This window comes from Perca fluviatilis, chromosome 19 (genome assembly GCF_010015445.1).
Source record: "Perca fluviatilis chromosome 19, GENO_Pfluv_1.0, whole genome shotgun sequence".
Classification (NCBI taxonomy): Eukaryota; Metazoa; Chordata; class Actinopteri; order Perciformes; family Percidae; genus Perca; species Perca fluviatilis.
This window is the reverse complement of record NC_053130.1, coordinates 27,783,327-27,807,663: the sequence shown is the minus strand read 5'-3', so window position 1 is coordinate 27,807,663 and position 24,337 is coordinate 27,783,327.

Genomic DNA, 24,337 nt, shown 5'->3' with positions numbered 1-24,337 from the left:
ATTATTTGAACTGTTTAGTCAGTAGGCCTACTTTTAGCTAACCATTTCAGTTGCTTATGCAATACTTTAAGCTAATTATTTCAACCATTACTTTTGGCTAGCAAATTATTTGAACTGTTTAGTCAGTAGGCCTACTTTTAGCTAACCATTTCAGTTGCTTATGCAATACTTTAAGCTAATTATTTCAACCATTTAGCCATTACTTTTAGCTAGCAAATTATTTGAACTGTTTAGTCGAGTTGGCCAACTTTTAGCTAACCACTTTAGTTGCTTATGCTATACTTTAAGATAATTATTACAACAATCTATCCTTAACCAACTACCTGTTTAAACTTCTTTTTTTCTTCTTAAACTTTAAACTAGTTTTCAAGCCCTCTTACATAACTGAAGCATCTAGTGTCCAGGTGATACAGCTGATATATTCTTTTAATCAAATCATAATTAGGGGTCCAAGCCCGAGGCTGGAAGAATCGGCGGTAGCGAAGCCGGGTAACTGAAAGAAATCCAGCATGTTGATCTTGCTTCGTAGTAGCCTACAGGCTGCCGGTCTCACAGAATTCTGTGAAATGAACACGGCCCCTTAACTCAATATCTGTGGCAGTTTCACAGATTCGCCGAAAATTCGGTGACGGGCCCACGGATGCGATGCCTATGTAGTTCAATGACAGGCATCATCCGTGGTCTACACACAGATTCCCTGATCACAGCACGTTTCTTTCTGTACAGAGAAGCTGTATACAGCTTTGCTATTATTGGTATTTTTAGCCCAATAACCGCTGCTTTAATCAACATTTATTCACCAGATCTTATCATTGTTTAATTGTATTTCTTTTAATGTTATTAGTTCGGTCTATTTCGGCCAGGGAAGCTGCTTTGTTGTTTTGAAATTTTTTAAACTATACTACTACATCTAGCAACATATATGTAGATATTATAATGGTATGCATTTCTTTATTTTAATAATAATATTTTGGTCTGATTACTGGTGAAATATTACAGTATGCTGTAAGACAGAACAGATATGATCAGAGTTGGGCGCATGCAAAGCCGATTTCCCACAATGCAATGCCGGCATTCATTTCAGAGAATCAGACAACGATCAGCGGGTCTTTAACGCCAGTATCGCTTCAATATACATATATATAATCAGTGGTTTTGTCACCAGCAACAACACGTTGTTCAGCTTTGTTCCAGTAAGTTATGCACCGTAATAACGTTTAAAAAAACCTGCGTGTATATATCTATGGTCCTGGCAGGCTTAAATTGACTTAATAGTGCCACCTGCTGTTGTGGAGTGCGAATTACAGGACATTTGTTAGAAAATTTACCTGCATTTGTGTGTGTGGATCAGCAAGGCGGAAAATTAGTGCCAAAAGTCACGAGACAGTTTTTCGTACTTTCGAATTTGTTTTGTACTTGAAGGATTTTTTTTTTTTGTACTTGGAGGATTTTTTTTGTACTTGGAGGATTTTTTTTTGTACTTGAAGGATTTTTTTTGTACTTGAAAGATTTTAGTTTGTACTTGCAGGATATTTTTTGTCATTGAAGAAATATGTTTCTTTGTATGTGTAAAACTGTATTTGTTTAATAGGTAGGTTTCTTATTTGCAGAACAAAATGCATTAGTTTGTGAATGATGTTTTGTATTTGCAAACCACACTGAGTTTGTTTGTGAATCGTTGGGCGTGAGTAAAACACGTTTTGTGTGTGTGTAGGGTTTTGGCAGGATTCTAACTCCATACCTTGGCAACAGCATAAGTAGGCCTACGGGTTATGTACCCCTGGTTGGGAATCACTGAGCTAGTCGACAGCTGGAGAGCACAGTACGTCAACCCAGTACCTGGTAGCATCCTGCAGATTTAGTTCACTTTACTGGCATGGTATAAAGCACGTCAACTCTCTAGAGGAATGGGAGCTCCTCAGCCATGCACCCTTCTTGCTTGTATATTACAAATGCAGACACACACTTGTGCACTCTTGTTCTGGATCAATGCTATTTGTACACACTTTGATCCATCTTAATTGCACACTCCATTTGAGTATCATCTTGTGCTGCGTGCTAGTGATGATGGAAAGCCTGTGTGGGTGCCAGCTGAGCCCAGGGTGGCAGGGAATGAGATTGCTATAATGCCGGCAGTGCCCTGCGGCTGCTGAGCAGTGATAGAGAGCTCTCTCTGGCCACACAGAGGGGAACCACTGTGACATGGACTGCTCAGTGTTCTGGCATGTTGAGATAATAAAGAGAAATACTTTCACTTCAGCAGCCAGGCAATTAATGTAATCATACATATTCTGGCATATCCCCTCAATGACTTTATAACTCGAGAACAAGGAAGTCTATTTGATCCTTGTTGGCATTGTACAGTAGCCAACTGAGAGATGAATTCAGAAGATGGTGCATCTTCAAAAGGATTAGCTCCTCATGGAAATACTGCGCCTAGCTGCTGGGAACAGCTGAATCATTTACAGTGAGGGAGCACTTAGCAGTGATGAGCTTGACATTGGAATCTGAAGTGATGTGGTTGTATTATGGCTGCTCAGTTTTGCCTATTGTCATATTTGAGATTATTTATTTCTAATTTTTTTTAACTGTTGTTCAATCTGATTCAGCTACATCTTTTTACTCTTAGTTTGAATATAACAACTCCACAGACACATTTAAAGTGTAAGTAAATACTGAATGGCATATGGCTTATTTCAACAAGTTGTCCAAACCATATGACCATATAAATCGTTTATTACTACCCTCTAATATGATCCATAGGAGCGTTTCATAAATTAGCGCCCCTAGCAGTGGCAGGAAATACGACCCACAGGAACGTTTTCTGACCACATATATAAACGGTAGGGTCACAGTTTTGAATACGTCATTAGCGTTGTGAAAAATCCGCAGTTTGGTTACGTTTAGGCACAAAAACTACTTAGTTATGTTAAGGCAACAAAACTGCTTACTTAAGTTTAGAAAAAGATCGTGGTTTGGGTTAAAACTTGTTGCGTTATGTGTTGTTCGACCTTTCCACCAACCCACCTACTCCTTAGTTTGGCGCTCTTATGCTTCGTCACCTTACTTCAGTGTTGCCAACTCTTCTCCAATGAAAGTCGCAAGCACCAGCTCCAAAAGTCGCTAAAAGTCGCTAGATGACGTCATACGCTCATTTGCATATTTGTGACGTCATTACGCAATCACGCTTAGTGGTTGTCAGCAAAGTAGAAGAAAAAAATAGAACTCTTTAGCCAAATAATCACAAATTCAATACAGGAATGTATTTTACCTTATAATTATTACTTAGGTAGCCTATCTTTAAAGGAAAAAAAAAAATTCTACAAAGGGAGGGAGAAAGATCGATAAAGAATTCTCAAAGAAGGCTGGCTAGCCCAGGGCCAGGCCAGCTCAGCAGCGTCTTTCTCCCATCACGTCCTGCTGTCTCTCCTACCTACACCGGCCCCCGCACACTCTGTCCCCCCTCCCCTTCTTACTGCCTGCGCACTGTGTGCAGTGCTGCTGCACATGAGGAGAGAGGCTGCTCCTCTGCTCCTCAGTCACAGAACAGAAGACTGTTTTGGCAGTTACAGGAGAGAAATACCTTGCGTGCTCGCTGGACAATACTGGCGACTTTCTGTAGAAAAGTCGCCAGATTTGTCGCTAGTCTCTTTTCTGAAAAAAAATCGCTAACGGTGTCAGAAAAGGCGCTATGTTGGCAACACTGCCTTACTTCACGCTTTGCTCCCGTCATAATTACCACAGCCACTAGAGGGCGCCGCCACTATAAACGTAAATATGGGCTGTAATTGCTGCTTCAACAGACGACTTTGGCTTTTTTTCGGGGGAGGAAAGTAGAGGATGGATACCCGACAGGTTCGGACAGATATTTAGAAATGATGTTCGAGTTCGGGTCGGGCTCGGTCACATCAGCGCGATAAGGCAATGAACATTTATTTAAATTTAAAACAGCTTATTATGTACTGCGCGCCTGTGTTAACGTGCGCTTGTTGCCCCGTGTGTGCTGATGCTCTCATCTGTTGACATTTCCGAATGCCTTCCAACAGTGGCTTAAAGTGATGGTTCGGAGTAATTTCACCCTAGGGTCCTTTGCACCATGACCTCGAGCCAAACACCCCCCCAGAAGCTTTTTCCACCTGGGTCGAACATTGGGAGAGTTAGCTAGAGTAGCGTTATCAGCTGAATAGCTTATAGCAGGGGCTAATGGATCCAGTGATGTATCTGTAAATGACCCCACTAATAATGCCCGAAATTATACCAAACTTCTACACTAGTACATATAGGTTATGTACTCATAAAACAATGGATTGTAAAGTTTGTAACTACACCAGAAGTGTATGTAAATAACACTCTCGTCTCTGCTGCTGCTGCTGCTGCTGCTGCTACCTAGCAGTAAGAGTGCTTAGGGCCGTCTACAAATTACAACACCGAAAAGAGATTCAACAAAAATATTTATTAATTTAACTTTTTTTTTTAAAGTAAGTGCTGTAGTATAACTAGCAGGAGACAAGTTATAATTGAGGTAAGTTTGGAGACATTACCTTATTTAATCATTAAATTTATAAATATTTTTGTTGCATCTCTTTTCGGTGTTGTAATTTGTAGACGGCCCTAAGCACTCGTCTAACAGCAACAACAACAACAGCAGAGAGCAGAAGAAAGCAGGCAAGTTTTATTTACATAAACTTCTGGTGTACTTACAAACTTTCCAGTCCATCGTCACCTATTTGTACCAGTGTAGAAGTTTGGTATCATTTCGGGCATTATTAGTGGGCATTATTAGTGGACCCCACTAATAATGACCCATTTACGAGATACATCACTGGATCCATTAGCCCCTGCGCTAAGCTATTCAGCTGATAACGCTAACTCGTCCAGTGTTCGACCCAGGTGGAAAAAGCTTCTGGGGGGGGTGTTTGGCTCGAGGTCATGGTGCAAAGGACCCTAGGGTGAAATTACTCCGAACCATTACTTTAATAAAAGCGGGCTTTCCACACAAACAACAACAAACGTACATGTGTTATTAGTATGAGAATTTTTTTGGGGATTTTAACTTGGTCGGGCTCGGGTCAGGCTCGGACATAAATATCTTAATGCATGTCGGGCTCGGGCCGGGTTTGGTTACTGTTCTGTCGGACGCGGGCCGGGCTCGGACAGAAAAATGCGGCCCGAACCGCACTCTAGAGGAGATCCTCGTCTATTCACTGTTTCACTTTATTCCACGCCACCACCAGTGATGTCACAGCAGGTGTTCTGTATTTTACAGCAGATGGGAGCGGTTATATAATAAAATGGAATTTGGCCAGTAATGCACAAAATTCATATTGAGATACTATGTCAAAAAACCAAGATAGTAGTCAATATTTTGACATAATAAGTCAATTTTCTGTGATATTAAGTCAATATAGTGACATACTAAGTCAATATATTGAGATACTAAGTCAATATTTTGATATTCTAAGTCAATATTTTAAAGTTACTCTGAGACTTTGAGATTCTTTGTCAATATTCTGAGATACTAAGTCAATATATTGAGAAACTAAGTCATTATTGTGAGATATTAAGTCAAAATATTGAGATACTAAGTCAATATTTTGAGATATTAAGTCAATATATTGAGATACTAAGTCAATATTTTAAAGTTTCTCATTACTTTGAGATTCTTAGTTTATATTCTGAGATATTAAGTCAAAATATTGAGATACTAAGTCAATATTTTGAGATATTAAGTCAATATATTGAGATACTAAGTCAATATTTTAAAGTTTCTCATTACTTTGAGAGTCTTAGTTTATATTCTGAGATATTAAGTCAAAATATTGAGATACTAAGTCAATATTTTAAGATATTAAGTCAATATATTGAGATACTAAGTCAATATTTTAAAGTTTCTCATTACTTTGAGAGTCTTAGTTTATATTCTGAGATATTAAGTCAAAATATTCAGATACTAAGTCAATATTTTGAGATATTAAATCAATATATTGAGATATTAAGTCAAAATATTGAGATACTAAGTCAATATTTTGCAATTCTAAGTCAATATTTTGATATTCTAAGTCAATATTTTAAAGTTTCTCATTACTTTGAGATTCTTAGTCAATATTCTGAGATACTAAGTCAATATATTGAGATACTGAGTTAATATTTTGAGACATTAAGTCAATCATTTGAGATACTACATCAACATTTTGAGACATTGGCCCTCATTTACGAAACGAACGTACAACAGAAAACAAGCGTAAACCGGCATACGGTCATTTGCACGCAAAGCTCGGCATTTATCAATATGGACGTGAGCGGAGGCTACGATCAAATCTCACGTCAAGTTTAAACTCGTGTACGCAAGTTTTCGAGTCGGTGTGGACTTGCGGTGCAGCATATAATCAGTTTAACAGGAGAAGAAGAAGTCATCAGTTGATCACTTATTGGCATCGGGCTCTTTTAGAAGACCTTTATGCGTCGGTACACGGGCCATGGTGGAGCGCTCCATCGGATTGATTAAGGGCAGATGTCTTGCATCAGCGGCGGGGACCCTATACACGCTAGAAAAAGTCTGCAACATTGTTTTAGCCTGTGGGGTTCTCCGCAAACACAACATTTTTTTAAAAGGGTTAAAGGTTGCCCTGCTTACTAAACCAGCTAAAGTGTTAATTCCCCTTTAAATATTCATACAAAAACACAATGTAGGCCTACAATAGAAAATAACCAATTTGCAGACACAAAAGCACACAAAAAGAAAAGAGGCCTGTGACCCATAACTGGGATCCTGTGTGTGTATCCCAGGCTGGCTGACCTATACAGTCTGGACAGTATTGTTACGGAGCAGAACCATGACGAGACTGGAAGGTCAAGCGTGTGGACAGTTGTCAGCCCTTGGGGAATGGTGAATACTGGCAGATGTGCCCCAGAAAAAAAGAAAAAAAAAACTGCGAGGTGTCAAAAGTTCCAAGAGTCGACAGTTCCAGTATGAGCCTGTAAAAGTGCAGCTCAGGGTTGTGTCTCAGTGGGGAAGCTCCTGGAAGAATTTCTGACAAAGCAGCCAGAAAGGCTTTGGGATGCTGAGGTATGCAGGCGTAAAAGCGTTGTGTGTTTAACTGAGCAAGTGCAGAAAGGGGAACCGGATGAAACCACATTCAGTAGCATGTTGTATTGATTTTATGCAAGGGATATGTTAATGTTGATTCCCACATAGTCTTTTACATCACATTTCAGATTTATACCAGTAGAGGCAAAAGCATGAGGTTAAAGAGCTGGACTGTCATTGAAGCTCATCTGCTGAAAACTATGGTATGGATATGGTATATTTGTAATGTTTGCTGGTTTACCCTAGAACTAGGTGTTTTAAATGTCAGTATACCCAAGTTACAAAAATTATCTCACCTACCTCTGCTGGCATATCTAGCCATGTAGATAGTTCTGGATCACGTTCAACACAAAGGGCTTTCCCATTCACCTGTTTGCATTTTTAATTAAAAAAATCTCAGTGGAAACGTCACAATTTTTTATTTATTTTTTTAAAGTGGAATTATTGACGTTTTTCTGTGTAGCTCAGTTGGAAAAGGTGGTGTATTGATCAAAACACATAATGAAGTATGGATCAATTATGCAAGCAGCTCAACGATCCACAATTACGTTTCTTTTTAGGCTGCCTCTCATGGCTGTTGTAATTATCGCAAGAGCAAAGGAGGAAGTGAGGTGACAAAGTATAGGAGCACCAAATTGGGTCTATGGGGTCAAACAAATGGGTCAAACAAACACAGGACTTTTACTCAGGACACCGGGGTTGGTGTCCCATGTCAAACCAAAAGTCAACTGTCATTTTGAAATTAACCGAGTGTAATGGCGTTTTTCAATTACATGGTACCTGCTCGACTCGCCTCGACTCTACTCGCCTTTTTTGGTTTTCCATTACGAAAAAAGTACCTGGTACCTGCTAACAGGTACTTTTTTTAGTACAACCTCAGTCGAGGTTCCAAGCGAGCCGAGGCGATCCCAAAAGGTGACGTGAAAGCGTCAAATTAAATAGTTTAGCCAGCTGTGTTTGTTTTGTGGCCTCCAGCTTCATTTGAAACAAAATGTGTCTTCTGGCTGTGGCAACAACAACACACCTTCAACGTTCTGTGTGTGTGTGTGTGTGTCGCGTTATGTTACGGCAGTTTACCGCGGCGCCGCTATAATGACCAGCCACGCTGAGGCGGTACTAAAATCTGCAATGGAAAACGGACGCATAGTGCGTCGAGTCGAGGCGAGTCGAGCAGGTACCATGTAATGGAAAAAACGCCATTAGTCCGGAACTTAGTCCAGGTTAATTCTCCAGGCAGGTGCCAACTGTTTATTTCAATCCACCCAACTCCTAGTCTCGTATTGACAGACCTATCTCCACAGCGCTGTTATGTAAGGTCTGGACCAAGGGGGTAAGCTTCGCTTCAGAACTCGAACCTCCTATGGCGCCATTTTGATGCTACAAAACGATCACCTCCCGTTAGCATTACACTGACTGCCATTCATTTTGACGTCACTTTGACAGCGAATAACTTTACATCTGAAGCGTTTAAAGACTCTATTTGTCCATTGTTTAGGGGTAACTACCCTTTTCAAAAAGAGTAACTAACCATTCGTTACCCTTCTGAAAAAGGGTAACTACCCTTTTCAAAAAGGGTAACTAACCATTCGTTACCCTTCTGAAAAAGGGTAAATAACCATTCGTTACCCTTCTGAAAAAGGGTAACTACCTTTTCAAAAAGAGCAACTAACCATTCGTTACCCTTCTGAAAAAGGGTAACTACCCTTTCAAAAACAGTAACTAATCATTAACTACCTATTTTGTTGTGTACCTTATTGTAAAGTGTTACCAAGAAACTTGTTTTGGTAGAACATTTGCACCTTGCAAAAGAAAATGCCACATTTAATATTAAATAAAGTTAACTGTTCACACAATACAGCAACGTGATCTATTTGAATTAGCTGGAGACATGGTTAAATGTAATTTCCTTTTATCACTGTTTAGCCGTGTGTACTTCATCCACAGCAATCCCCTCCAATCGGTCCAAAACGTTAGCGTGGTTAACACCAGACCCTTCTCAGCTGTAACTGAGAGTGGGTCTGGGAAAGGTTCATTGACAGTTCATTTCCAAAGGGGCGTCACCAACGGACACCGCTCAAATGCCTCTGGGCGCATTGGATAGTCCTTCAACCAATCAGACCAACAATCCCGGTGACGCTGCGCTTTGGTACCCGTCATGTTGAATGTAAACAAAAAGCTGCTCGCCGTCGCTGCGTTATCATCGTCGCGTAAAGCCCGCCTCAGCGGTTGTGATTGGTGCCTCGATCGGGACATTGGAAATGGGTTTGAATGGGCTCTTCGCCAGACTGACTTGCAGAGCAAATCCCAAATTTGCCGGAAGTTCGTCAGGGTTTACCCAGTCTACCAAAACGTCCCATTTAGAGAGTAAATTCTGTAAACATATTCTTTGTAAAAACGTACAATCATTCCCCGAAAGAACCGAGCAGGCCTGCTTTAAGCACGTTATACTTCCTAGTTGTCCTGGTTGGTGTAGTGAGCAGTGTACTTTAGCACTTCCTAGTTCCTTTAGCCCTCCCAAATGTCCTACTCTCACCTTTACTCTATCTCCTCTCCTTGTAAATACTGTGTGATCAGGGTTTAGACGCCCCCAAAGAGAGATTTATCCGACACAATCTGTTCTCCCAGGACCTTGTTAAAAGTATGGAAAAGGAGGAATTTGCGTGGCCCCTTAGGCCAGAGGGGGGGACTGAATAAACCCTGTAAACAGCACACACACAGAGTCACACATTAAAACACGTGCTACAAGGCAATTGTGTTCGCTTTGTAACTCTTAGAATTCATTTCATTTAGCGTGAAGCTTTGAGTGTGTAGACCTACAGTAATATCTGGGGGATTACATAATCAAACACTGGCATAAGAAAATAACAGGAAACAGTCTTGATTAGTGTAGTTACTACATGTGGTTAGAAGCTGTTCCCATGGACAGGACTAAGACCGATGGAGAAGATGCTTTACGTCTCTATGTCACCTGAGAAAGAGCTGATGGTACTCAATTTTTTGTTTGAAATTAAATTACAATGCATGTGACTTTAGTAGCACAGATTGAGCTACAGATTAAATACAGATGTGCTTGAAACATTTCAGAAAATAGCATTTACAATAACATATTTTTTGCAATAGTAATTTCTTTTCAATCAAAAAATTGCCATTTTCAAAACGTATTGATATCTTTCAACCAGGCCGTTCTCGTGAACTGTTCGTACAACTAGCTACGAAAAGTAAAGGGGAAAACACAAGACTTTCACCCAGGAAAGGTTTGTTCGTGTCCCTGGCGTACTACTTAAAGTGCTCATATTATGCTAATTTTCAGGTTCGGAATTGTATTTAGAGGTTGTACCAGAATAGGTTTATGTGGTTTAATTTTCAGAAAACACCATATTGTTGTTGTACTGCACATTGCTGCAGCTCCTCTTTTCACCCTGTGTGTTGAGCTCTCTGTTTTAGCTACAGAGTGAGGCATCTCACTTCTGTTCCATCTTTGTTGGGAGTCGCACATGCGCAGTAAGTACTGCTAGCTTGTCAGTTGCAGAGTATGAGGGTGTACCACGCTAGCAGCTAGGCGAGCATTATAACGTGTTACATAGTGACACGGAAGTAAAGGCTGGACTACAATAGAGCTGTTTGGAGCAGTTGGTGAACAGTGTTTTCTGTTGGAGATGGTAAGTCTCTTTTGGGTGGACTTCGGGCTTTTTCATTTTGTAAACCTAAATATAAAAGATATATAACCGAATACAGAAAACGGAAAAAGCCAAAAAGCATAATATGAGCACTTTAAGGGGGCCGGTATTTTAACCCAAACCACAAACTTTCTAATCTTGACTAGTCCTTTTGTAACGTCTTAAAATTAACTGTCGTCGCTGCATTACAATAAACTTTTTGTGGATAAACTTAACTGTCACTGCAGCCTTTCACGACTGTGACCTCGGTGACCGGCACCCGTCTTACAGTCACCTTTTTTTCGGCTAAACTTAACTGTAACGACCACTAAACTAAACGGTCACGTGACCGATTGGTTGGCCGCAAGATATCATATGAATTGTTATGCATACCTTTTCGTAAGATATCATACAAACCCTTTCATGAGAATGTTGTTTGCTTTAAACACAGCTTAGTATATTTTATGTTCATTTAGCCTACATAATGTACTGTGTAATAGTCCTCTGCGACTGTACAATGACTGGCACTTATCAAACACTAATTAGTCAGCACAGTAACAACAAATCAGTCACTGTCCTGTCATCACTGCAACATGGCTGTGTGCACTTGGTAGTCATGAATGTATTACTGTAGTAGAGTTCTTATCATACATCCATGGTCGCAGTCCAATGCTGTCAACCTCATTTCCTCTGAGCTACAGTAGCATTATACTCACTATACTCCAATTCTGCCTCTAAATGATATGATTGTTCAATAAATTGGCCCTAATCCTCATCATAAATTGCTTCACACCCATCTTTATTTTCAGATCTAGGCTAGTGTCAACAGAACTCAAATATTACAAAAGAGCTTGTCAGCAGGGCCGTCGCATGTCTTGCTCATTCCCAGGGCAAGTTGATCTCCAAAGGCACCCCCAGCAGATTAATTAAAGGTTAGAGGGTCCTTTCTGGGCTCTCACGTGACCCAGGACCTGTGGCAACTAACCCAGTGTTCCACCCCTGCTTGCCTGTGATACAGAATGAGACCAAACTGAAAAATATAACATCACCTATTATTTCCTACGACCTAAAGACCCTATAAATCTGTTAAAGAAACACATTAGAGAAACAGAGACACTGAGGCAAAGATAAAGGGACAGGTGCATTGAGGTGTTCTAAAAACAATGGGACGTTAGTGATTGTAGTTTGGCCAGTAATTTGCATCAAATTGGCACACCTTCTCGTAGTCATTAGTCAAATTCAATTTCAGATTCAGAGTGACTTACACCCTCCGAGGATGTCATTATCTTTGATGTCCATTGTAAATAAACATCAATAAATCCGCTTAGAAATCAAGCTCCTTATGATTCCAGAACTTGCCTGAGAATCAACATATTTTTAGGTGTTCTTAAGTATCAAATGAATTCAGTGACAGTTGCCTGTACACAGATTGGTACTTTGGTTTATAGCTAATTTGGCATACCTTAAAGGTCCAATGTGTAGGAATTTCTCCCATCTAGCGTTGAGATCATATATCGCAATCAACTCTCCACGCAGTTCAAAGTACGTATTACAGCCTTCACTCTTTTTTCTGAGGATGCCGGCCTCTTGCTCTTTTCAATCTCCTTTTTCATTTTCTGGGCGAAGAAGACTCCTGTTGTCCTCCATGTTTCCTTCTTCAAACTTGCCGGGGGCCGGGAAGCTACGATACCCATTAGCAGCATTAGCAGCACCTGTGGGTTTATCATGTGACAGAGAAAACGCGAAAGGCGGAGCAGTGTGTCCTGTATGTCCCTTACCGGCTAACATATTTCAAGATGGCGCATGAATATGGGGCGTCTACCCCAGTTCATGTGAATGCAAACGTAAAATTTCAAGCCAAAAGGAACACTTGGAATTGATGGTGGAGGTAAATATTCATGAAAAAGGACAAGTTTGTGAACGGGCAACACAGATTTTGATAATGAACAACTAAACACGTTACACACTGGACCTTTTAATAGTGCCAATGTAAACAAATATAGGCTAACAAAGTTGAAGCACACAGCTAACTCACTGACTCCATCCATGGCAACATTAAACTTCCTGTTGAGAAGAAGAGGGGCAGGGAGTGTCAAACTTAAAAAAAAAAAAAACTTGGCCTGAAGTATGTGTTCAAGGATTGAATACTGTTTCTTATACCCTATTATGTACTTTCTTTACTCTACTTTCTTCCTTGCTTTCTTTTTAATTTACTTTACTATGGTTCATCATTAATCTCCTTTGTTGCTGCTTTTTCATCTTCTCTCCCTGCTTTGAGTTTGCAGTCTTGAGGATATGACGCTAAAGTTAGTTCCATGGCATTCAATATCACAATAATAATCATTATCATCATTAACAAAAATCTTACATAATCATCGCAAACGCATTAAAGATTAAATTAATTAGTAGGCCTATATCAGCCATACTTACTGCAATACATAGCAGTACACATAATTAAAAAAAATGTATCGACAGTAAGGTGGATTAATTAATGCATTGGAATTCTGTCATGCAGCCGTATGCAAAAAAAGCATTTTATGCATGTGACTTGGTGTTGTGCCCAAATGTGTCTGCATGTTTGTCTGTGTGAGGGTAGAAGCACTCGGGCATAAAAGTCAGGGAGGGAAACAAATGCATATTCATCAGGCCTCACAGACAAAATAACCTACTGGCATAATCTTGTTAAAATAGCTGCAGTGAGACTTGATATGATAGACTAGGAGAAACATTTATGACCTCAGCCCATGCACTGGGCATATAATAATGCTTGACAGGAAGAGAGAAAGGACGGAGTTAGAGTGTATCTCTGCATTCATTTGCATTTGGCTGGGGGTTTGAGATCAGCCGAGGCCCCTCCATTTTTCACCTCCATCTGAACACTTAATTACTTCAGCTGGCTAATCTTTCACTTAATAAAAACCTATTAAATAGGCCTGTCGGGGTATAAGCAGGACGCGATTTAGAGGGCCTAGATCAACGCCTCAGTGTTTCTGCTGCACTTGGCCAAGACAATATTCTTTGCCGAGCAGATCAGTCTTGCAATTACACTTACATTCATGTGGAAATATCAAATAGACTGATGTTTTGACTTCAACCATTTGCATATTGTTGGTTTTTATTGCGACTGCAGTAGCACAGATCATCTCTCATGTGGTTTCTGTTTCTGTCTCTGTGCAGAAAATCCTTTTCCAATCACAAAAAGTAACCCAGCTCATGCATTAACCTAGTCTGTTGACCTCAAACTTACACGTACTGTAAATGAAGGCTATTCACCGACACCCACCTGTGCCCTTCAACAGCTCGAGTTACCAACTTTAACCACTAGATGGCGTTCCTGTATAGAGAGCAGAAAAGAGTGTGAAACCAAAGACAGGACTGGCAGTCATATGTTTCAATGTGTTTGCTTTGCTGACATTTGAAACCACTACCAGCTATGTCACAACACTGTCTGTTTTTATATCTCGGGTGAATGGTAGCTCTTCCCTACTCGCAGCATTTATTTAACTAAGGACTTGATTTCCATCACACTGCGAGGAAAACCCTGAGGAGCTCTCTGAATGCTTCGTGGCTCCCATTTCACCCAATATGTTTACACATTTGACCACATGCTTAAAGCCTTTAAGAGTCTGACTGGGCATTTGCAATCTGAGATTCCCAGAGCACATGAAAACAAATAAAAGTGACGACAGACTGACTCTGGAGCGCACAGTCGGTACCAAGAATCCTTAATGATAGAGTCTACATTGAAAGATTGTAGGGTCCTAGCCAGGATTTTAGAAATGCAGAGGACCACTCACAGAAAATGAAGACTGTAATTTGGCATTTTATTCCTTTATTAGACAGTAACAGTAGTAGAGAGAATGAGAGAAGAGAGGGATGGGGATTGGCGTGCAACGAAGGCCCCCCGCTGGACGTTGCAGTTCATGGGTGGTGCCTTAACCCTTTCAGTGAACTGTTCAATGATACTGTTTGTAAATTTGTTTTTTTCCCAAAAATGAGGGTCTTAATGATTTTTCAATATGGAGGTCTGAAAAAGGCAGCAGTAAGGTTTTATACAGGCAGGAATAGAGCTCAACAGTCCCGCCCACAGCCGACTCCGGAAGTAAAAATCCCATTGATTTTCTCCATAAGGATTTAGAATATCAGTCATAATGTCTAAAGGTAGACTGACCCCGAGCTACGTGGTTGTGAAACGAAGGTTTCTGCTCCTGTAGAAGCTAGAAGTCAGTCTGAAACCAACCTTATATTAAGAAAAACATGTTTTATCCGCGATCTTATGGAGAAAAACTACACTACCCACAATCCTAAGCATAACAGCAACTTCTCGGATTGGTCCAACTCGCTGTTACCATAGAAACGTATACTTGTTGTTCAAAATACTGTCAAATAATTTTTACTGATTGCCAACTACACAAGACATCTCACATAGGTCACATGTACACAACATTATTGACTTTGAATCTTGCTAGCATTGCGTTAGCTGCCCGTAGCTCGTAGCTAAGCTGAAGGGTTCTACGAGCTGTGAACGTGGCGTGTTATGGTGAGAACGTGCCGGCTATCGCATGAACGTCACACGTGTGTAAAAAAAAAAAAATGGCGGCCAAATGGCGTTGATGCGCTAAAAAGCGATTATGCGTCTTGATAAGACGCCAAAATGGCATACGAATTGGCGTGTCATACATATGCCACTTTATGAGATCAGTCTGCATGCGCAGTAAAGCTAGCGATCACCGGAAAAGTGCTGCTAATAGCCTTCACTGGTCTCCGTCCAGAGCAACAGGACCTGTTGGTCCATTCTTATATACTGTCTATGGTTCATTCGAACTACAGATCCGAGGCGATCCGATCTGGCAAACTTGCACAATGTAATGTAATGGACAATTCCGCTTCCAACCTGTAGGGGGACCGAAGCGGGAAAAGTGACGTGACACACAGTTAAGCAACTGTTTGGAGGTTAAAGGAAAATAAGACAGCTTTTATCAATATATTTGAATTAGGCTATTTAATCAGCACTATTATTTATTCATGTATTCAGTTCATTTTTGACTTGTTTAATAACCTTTGACTGGTGGAGGTGAACACCGGTTATTGGCAGCTGTGTGGGATTCAACACGCCCATAACAAACAGCTCCTGTAGCGTAATCTCCCGGCCTCACCCCTCCATCTCCATCCTCTCAACTCTCCTCCCTGCTCCCTGGTCCTTTGCCCACCATGTCGTCCCCAGCTGTGCTGTTCTCTCTCTGCTGAAGGAGGGAGGAAGAGGGAGAGAGGAGGGGGAGGGGAAGGGGAGCAGGCTGGCTGAAGCCCTGCCTGCTTGGCTGTCATGTTTGCGCCTTGATGTTCCAGACTGCAGTAGCAGCCTCTTTTAGGCCACCATAATCCACTGGATTGTTGCATTAAAACCATCACATGATTCTTTGCTTCCTGTCTGTTGTACCGTGTTGCGTCACACATTTGAGGAAGCTATAAATAACGAAGAGGGGCTGCGGGGGGAGGGTGTGGAGACACAGGACCGTCACCCCGGAACCCAACACACAGCTTTTTAGTTAGAGTGAGAGCAGTAATATTCACACTTACCTGACTTAGTCTTTGGCATGCATCACAATACTCACAAAGGATTTGATGCATTAAGAAATTCAGCAGCGCAGCAGGGGCCAATGGCTGTGACAAGAAAACAAGTTCAAGGAAATATTCGGATGTGTCACTCACCGAGACGTCTAAGTCTTTTTGCCAGAATGAGAAGCTACCTCGGATTGTCACATCATAGAATGGAAATCAGGTGCGGCTGTGTTGACAGTAAGCCACTGTGAAATAGCAGAATGGGGCTGAGCTTGGTAAAATAGGCTGTTTTTTTTTTTTTTTGTTCATTACTTTCATGTGCTTTGACAGGCGATGATAGTCTTCAGAGCTCTTCTTGAGGGAAGCTGAGAGATAGCAATTGGCTGGAAGGCAACCTCTGCAAAGGGAGACTTACACTGATGCGAAACATAGCTATGACAAACAAAGAAACCAATAGAGCTGTTTTTGTTTTCCCATGTCAGGAGCCCCTGTGCACTGCCCGCCAGGCAAACAACTACAGTACAAGTCAGGGTAAGGAAGGAAAAGCCGGCTGTATCTTCCAAGGGAATATGTTTGATGACAGAGCAACGTGCTTCGTAGGCGTACGCGTCACTATCAATCACTGCGTCACTCAGTGTTGTAGTCGAGTCACCAACTGTCGAGTCCGAGTCAAGTTTCGAGTGCCCAGTGTTTGAATCCGAGTCACAAAAGAAGAGTCTGAGTCGAGTCCGAATCGAGTCCCCATTACCTGAGTTTGAGTCAGAGTGCAGTCACGAGTCCAGACAATAGCAACTTGAATCGGACTCGAGTCAGAGTCCAGGAATCAAGTCCGAATCCAGGACTTAAAGTTGGATGAGATTTCGGACTACCGGTACTTTTTGTGTAATAGGCAGCGATGGCCATCAATGCCTATTACACATAAAAGTAGTCAGAAACTTGATCCAACTTCCGAGTCATATTTCATGAATGCTGTAGTACGATTTCATAAATCCTTGAGTCCGAGTCCAAGTCATTAGTGAGCGAGTCCAAGTTGAGTCACAAGTCCAAGAGAATAGTGACTCGAGTCTAAGTCTAGGACTCGAGTACTCCATCTCTGATTCACTATGACGGCATCATCACTAACGCAAGTGGTGGAAGTGTTCAGATCTTTTAAGTAAAGCTGCACTAATCAATAGTTCTTATATCAGCGATGGGTAATGTTGAATGGCGCAGTCTTATTGGTTCTCCCCACACCAGGCACATTTTCAGTAAGTGAGAGACAGTGGAGTATTTAACAAGTTAAACAACCCAATATTTTTTCCAAGAGTTGGTGGAGACCAAAACAGAGAGAGTGAATATTGGAATTACTTTCATCAGGTGGCCAGAGACATAGCTAATGTTGCTACATGTTAGCTGGATGTGCAAATGGCCAATTGTTGGCAAACAAGTACGCCACAACTGGTGTTAGTAATTACATTAGGTCCCATTTGATGCTAATTTTTAGGTTCATACTTACATAGACCATGTTTGCATGCTTTATTGTTCAAAAAACACATTATTTTTTCTCATTCCGTCTGTCTGAATATACCTGTATTCACACTCTGTCTGAAACGCTCCGTTTTGTCGCCTGTCTCTTTAAGCCCACCTTCCTGAAAAATACCAGTCTGCTCTGATTGGTCAGCGTTTCAGGGTCTTCCGCATCTGCACCCTCAGTCTCTACACTGTCATTGCAGTTGGGGGACAACTGTAACGGCACTGTAGCTGCACATATACCGATAGTATAGTTATGACATCACAAATGCGTGCTGAATATGGTCTGTGTGCATTTCTTTGTGGATTGACCGTTTTGATACTTTCACAGTAGTTACATAGCACCTCAACCTGCTTTGTAATCAAAAAAGATGTAGCAATCTCACTTTTTACAAAATGGGACCTTTAATGATGGCTCTTTCAGGTGTCTGAGTAAGCCATGACAGTGACACCGTGAAACTGAAACAGCTAAATGGAATTCAGCCATAGTCATTGGATTGTTTACACCTGTGTTTGTCCTACTGTGAAAAGTCTAAATGTCTGCGGTGAAAAAGGCCTGTGTAAAAATTCTTTAATAGAGATTAAAGTGCATTCAAAAGTATAGTAAAACAGAATTAGGTGTCAACGTAAAAGTATTATATGCAGAAAGTGTGATATCATTATATCAACTATATTATTGGGTTATTATAACTGATGATTAATTAACTTATGCATCCAAGTATAAGCAGCATTTTAACGGAGTTAAACTTGAACTTTTTTTCAATTTTATACATGCATTGTTTGGTAGTTCATACTATAATGATTCATGACGTCTGTTAGACACTGATTTAGCATGTACAATCCATCGTAATATACAAAAAAGTGCAGTATTACCGCTAAAATGCAGTGAGTTGGAAGTATAACGTAGCAAAGGGGTATCTGAAAATTGTCCAGGGAGTTACTATTGTAACTTTGCAAATTTTAAAGACTTAAAAAGTATCAAAATCCTACATTTTCCATAATGCAACAGTGTTTTTCATTAGACCCTCCCTGTCGTGTAAATGTCCATATTTTCTAAACTCCATGCCCCCAGTTTGTAGAACAGCTTTACATTAAAAAGCGTCCTAGTTCAAGCCGAGATAACCCCGATGACATTATGACATCATTAGGGTCATTTTCTCAGACGTGTCTTCCAGAGCCACAGAAAACATAACAGGCAAAGTAATACTCCTAAAAGATGAGTAAATTAATATTCATGTGTAAAATCGGTTTATTCTGTACAGTACGTGAGTACGTACTAAGTGACTTTCCACCGCTGCAGTAGCCTTAGACACACACTCAGTCATACACACACATCCCAACACACACACACACACGGAGAGATTTCATGGACACACACAGCCCCCATTAAAAATGTAGCTTCCAAGAACCAGAGTGATGATATCTAATAAGAAGTTTTGCCCACCTCTTTCTGTCTTCTCTTCCTCTTTGATCTCTCCACCTCACCCTTTCTGTTTCTTTCTTCCCTTAAGCCTCAAATTATCCATCCAAATCCCCCCCCTCTCTGTCTCTCTCTCCGTTTACTCTGCAGCTCTGCCTCGCTCTCGCGCCCCTGTCAGTCTCCGGCATGTTATTTAAGTCAAGGACGGCATTAGCATGTCGATCACTAGCCTTCTATCCCAAGTCTTGTCTTGCCAAGGCTGGAGCAGGCGTTGTTATTAGGGTGGAGAGAGAATGGCTAAACATGTAAGATGTTAAAAGAGAGCGAGAGAGGAAGCCAAAGGCACATACAGGCAGGATAACATGGCCTATAAGAAATGAAAGCCGATCTGTGATTACGTAAGACAGAGCATACATGTACCTACTCGTGTCAAAACAATAATCCGTCTGCGTGCCACACGTTGTCAGGTTGATCTACACACTTCAAGAAACCCCTCTCATCTCTGTCAATGAAAGACAAAAGCAAGTGTCAAGAGATGAGCCTACAAAGAGACTCGAAAATTATGCCCCCGATCATACGTGCAGCTCCTACATCATTATATGAAACGCTCACTGAAATCAGATCAGACTGTATGTTGTTATTCCAGATCTGATTACTCATGCATGCCCACAAGAAAAAATACATCCAACTTATGTATTTTTCAACGCAATTTAATGAACGGGTTCATATGATATCGTACGAAAACGTATGCACACCAATTCGTATGATATTAGGCGAACACCGGCCAGTCACGTGACGACTGGCCACAGTTAAGTTTAGCGGTCTTTACAGTTAAATTTAGCCGACAAAAGCTTACTGGGAGGCAGGTACGGTGCCGGTTGTTTTAGAGGCCGTTGTAGTTGATTTTACCCGACAAAAGGTGGCTTTGAGTCGGGTCCAGAGCACCGCCAGGTGACGGCCCTTTCAGTGGATGTTGTAGCTGAGTGTAGCCGACAAAAGGTAGCCGTCCTGTGGCGACGACGGTTAAATTTAGGCTCCAAAACCACTAGTTAAGATTAGAAAAAAAAGGAAAAAAAGATTGTGCTTTGGTAAAACATCGGTCCCGACAAAGTAGTACTCATATCATATATCCCTAATCCCAGGTCGATTTATAACAAATAGTGGCAATACTAGTCTTTCCTAACCACTGTTGTTGTTGACAGCTTTTTTTAGCTAAATTAGCTTAGTCAGAAGTACGGGCGTTACTCAATAAATCTCTGTCTTGTGCCGATGCTCTGACAAGCAAAAGCCCCGCTGTCTTCTGTATGTCCGGATAACTGTTTAGAAAACAGGTTTGCATTTTAGAGAACTCACAAACAGCAAGAATCAGTCTCTTGGTCATTGATTTGCAGTTCAACACATTTCAATTCCTGCAGCGGGCAATCCCGTCAAACTGTCGCGTTCGTGCTCGTCGCACGCACGCGACAGTTTGACGGGATTGCGCCCGCTTGTCGCGTCGCCTGTCACCGTGCAGATCCACCTGGCCGTGCGACATTTCTATCGCGCCGCGTTCCACTTTATTCCTATGGGTGACATCAAGCGACTTTTAACGCGCCCGCAAAGCATCCCGGGAAGGCGGCGCTGCGCGTCAAAAGGTTCTGTGGTTCTATTCTACGTGAATTCGCGAGACCTCGCGGGTCCTCGTGACTTCAGCTGTCAGTCATTCTCTGTCGGTCATTCAGTCGTATTGAAGGACGGCGGAGCACAGAGCCGTCACGCAGCGGAGCCGATCCACAGTTGATGGAATTTCGGTGTTAGTCGCGCCGCAAAAGTGCCCGCGCACCCCTACCTGTCCGCTCGCCTCTAATTGAAAATGAATTAGGAGGCGTGACAATCGCTCCCTGTGTGAAAAGGCCTTTATACTGCAGCAGTTACTGTGCATAAAGCAATAAATACGTGGAATATATAAGGTGAGAAGGATATTACCCTTCTAGGGGGGTCCGGGGGCATGCTCCTCCTGAAGAACATTTTAAAAATTCCATTTTTTAAAGCATCAATCTGATGCATTTTGAGATGCATTTTTTGCCAACAGTGTAATATTTCAATACGCACTCATTAAAGTTAATTTGACTGACAAAACAGTTAAAGTCCTTCTGACATTACACAACGATAAAAGTCATTATTTTTAAAAACTAAAAAGTTTTGGATCAATTTTTACTTCTTCCAACCATATGTTAAATTAAGAGTCAATGTGGATTTACATATTGCAATAATATCATAATCCTACAATGAATCATTGTGAAAACAAAACTTTCTAGATGTGGTGTGACTTCGGCCAGGTCATCATAAAAAAAAAAAGCGAATTAGTACGTTCATGATTTTGTCCATGTTGATATTAGCTGCTTTATTTACATTTATTAACAACACAGCAGCCGACATGTCATCTGAACAGGCCTCGCGCAGCACTCTAACTAGCTAAGTTAGGTATCGCAATGCGAGACTGAACAGCAGTAGGCCTGTCACACTATAGCCACATGTAAGTAGTTTTTAATACTTTGGTTACATTACTGTATTTTATTAACCTGAATTATGTTGCTATGTTAGCTAGTACTATAATGCCGTTGTTTTGTTTGACTCATATCTCCTTGTGTGTCTAACGTTAATTTGACTCATCCTTCACAAGCAATCTAGCTAGCTCACACAGATATATATATATATATATATATAGTGCAACTTTTTGTAGGTGTATGTTCAAACAGTTCATGAGAACAGCCTGGGATTTTTTCAGGCCCACTCTCATTTCGCATCACTCCCCAATATCCCCCCCAACTCTCTCTCTCTCTCTCTCTCTGCTCATACTCTTTATTTACAAACCTATTTATTACTACAGGAAATTAAAACACAGTTAATTGTATCATAAACACACATCTGTGCTGCAAAAGCCAGATTAATATTTAATGAAACAGATGCCATCCTAGGCCAATTTCTCCCTTCACCGACCGCCATGGTCCAACCTACCGCAAGTGGCCTGCAGTCTTTCAACCACACGGTGAAGCATCCTTCTGCTTTACTGACTCTCTGTGGTAAGGATGAAAGCGACAGCATTTTCTGGAAAAAACCCCCGAAAACACACTCATCGGCGTACAAAAGACGCCCCTCGGTAATTAAAGCCATCATAGCCTCGAACTCATTATCTATATAATCACCGCTGCAGCTCTTTTGGCCCTGCGGCGCACAAACTAAGATACTGTCTTCAGACGTCCATGACTCACCTTTAACGGACAGCCTGCAATACTCATGTTCAGTCTGGGTCTTCACAGCAGACAGAGGAGAGATGGGGTCTGACATTTCACATGGCTTTCAGTCAGACAAGTATTCTGATTGGAGGAAGGGGGGGGGATGGGGGGGCGAGAGCCGTGTGGCCTTGAAAAAAAAAAAAAAAAAAAAAAAAAGAATCCAGCTGCATATTAAATGTACTCAGGCGTTTCATGGCCTGTCAAACCTGGATGTGATTTGTGATGCGCGGAAGACACACTGTCTCATTTCCTGGGTGATGTGTGCACATGTATGTGTCTAAGGTCTGGGCATGCTCAACACACACACACACACACACACACGCACGCACGCGCACGCACGCACACACACACACACACACACACACACACACACACACACACACACGCACGCACACACACACACACACAGACAGACACACAGACACAGCGGCAGTCAAGCCTGCTATCATTTGAATGCCTCCCCTGTGGTGGCTCCTTAAGGCATCTCAATCTCCAGCACGCTGTCAGAAAAAATAAACACATTTACAGTGAGAATTGAAAAAAAAAAAAAAAAAAAGAAACTGGCTTTTCTTTCACTCACATTCATCGTCATATAAGTTAAATGCAACCTCTGCTCACATGGTGTGGGCACACACACACACACACACACACACACACACACACACACACACACACACACACCAAAGATGCTCTCATCCGTTGCATGGTGAAAAAATACATTTATTGGAATCTGTGTCAATGTAGAAAAAAGTGAAAACTGGCTTTTAGGTTTTTGTCACAGTACCACAGGTGAATATATTCCAGCAGCCGTCTGGTGAGCCGAAAGCTAAGTTAGCAAGCTCGTTTAGGGCAGTACATCTGCTACTGATGACGACAGAGAAGTTAGCCTACGGTGGCCCATGATACCAAAAACACATTGTCTCACAGACACTGAGAAGCTCAGGCTGCTCCTAAGACACACCACCAGCAAATAGACATGTTGTACAGCAATTAACCTAGCCCAATGTCTCAGTTTAATGTGGCTTCAGAGGGAGAGGCTGATTTCAAATGTTTTCTTGTGATACTGTTACAAATCCCTTTCCAATAACCGTAAAGCCAGGGCCACTGACTGCCAGCATCTAAGGTGGCTCAAAGGAGCCCCGTATTGTATCATCTATTGTGGGCCACTGTTTTAGAACTCATACGTTTGGCCCATAATATCCCATTTGTCCAGACCCTGGAAATAACTGTGCAAAGTTATGAGGTTCATGCATCATCTTTGATGTCTACTAGGGCCTCCTTTCACTATTTAAAGCCTGCCATCTAAATAAAGGGAGTCTCACATTAATATTTCTCTTTTCTCTTGTCACTTGTCTGAACAAACAATTCTATAATAAACATACTCCAAGTGACAAATTCTATTCCGGCAGGCCAAACGATATTAATGAGTAGTGCATTTTCTATTTCTGATATGACAGGATAAACTCACAACACATGGCGAGTCTGCATACTTTATGAAGACAACTAAAGTTGCAACAGAAAAAAAAAAAGCCGTTAGAAAACAAAAAGGACATTTCTAAACTCAGATACTGAGTATTAACATTGAGAGGTCAGTTATTATTTTTTTTTTCCCCCATACAACTTTCTTTACATATAGACTTATTTTATTCTTAAATAGCTTAAATCTCATATAAAATAATTTGCAGAAACTGATTCTATATACACAGACAAGAGTGCACAAGATGGATAAAGAGATGGTGTGCATGCCGAGGAGCTTTTGCGAGAGCAGGGTTTGCTGGGAGATTATATGCGCTGCTTGGGTGTACCTTTTCTTTTTAAAGTTTGACTTTTC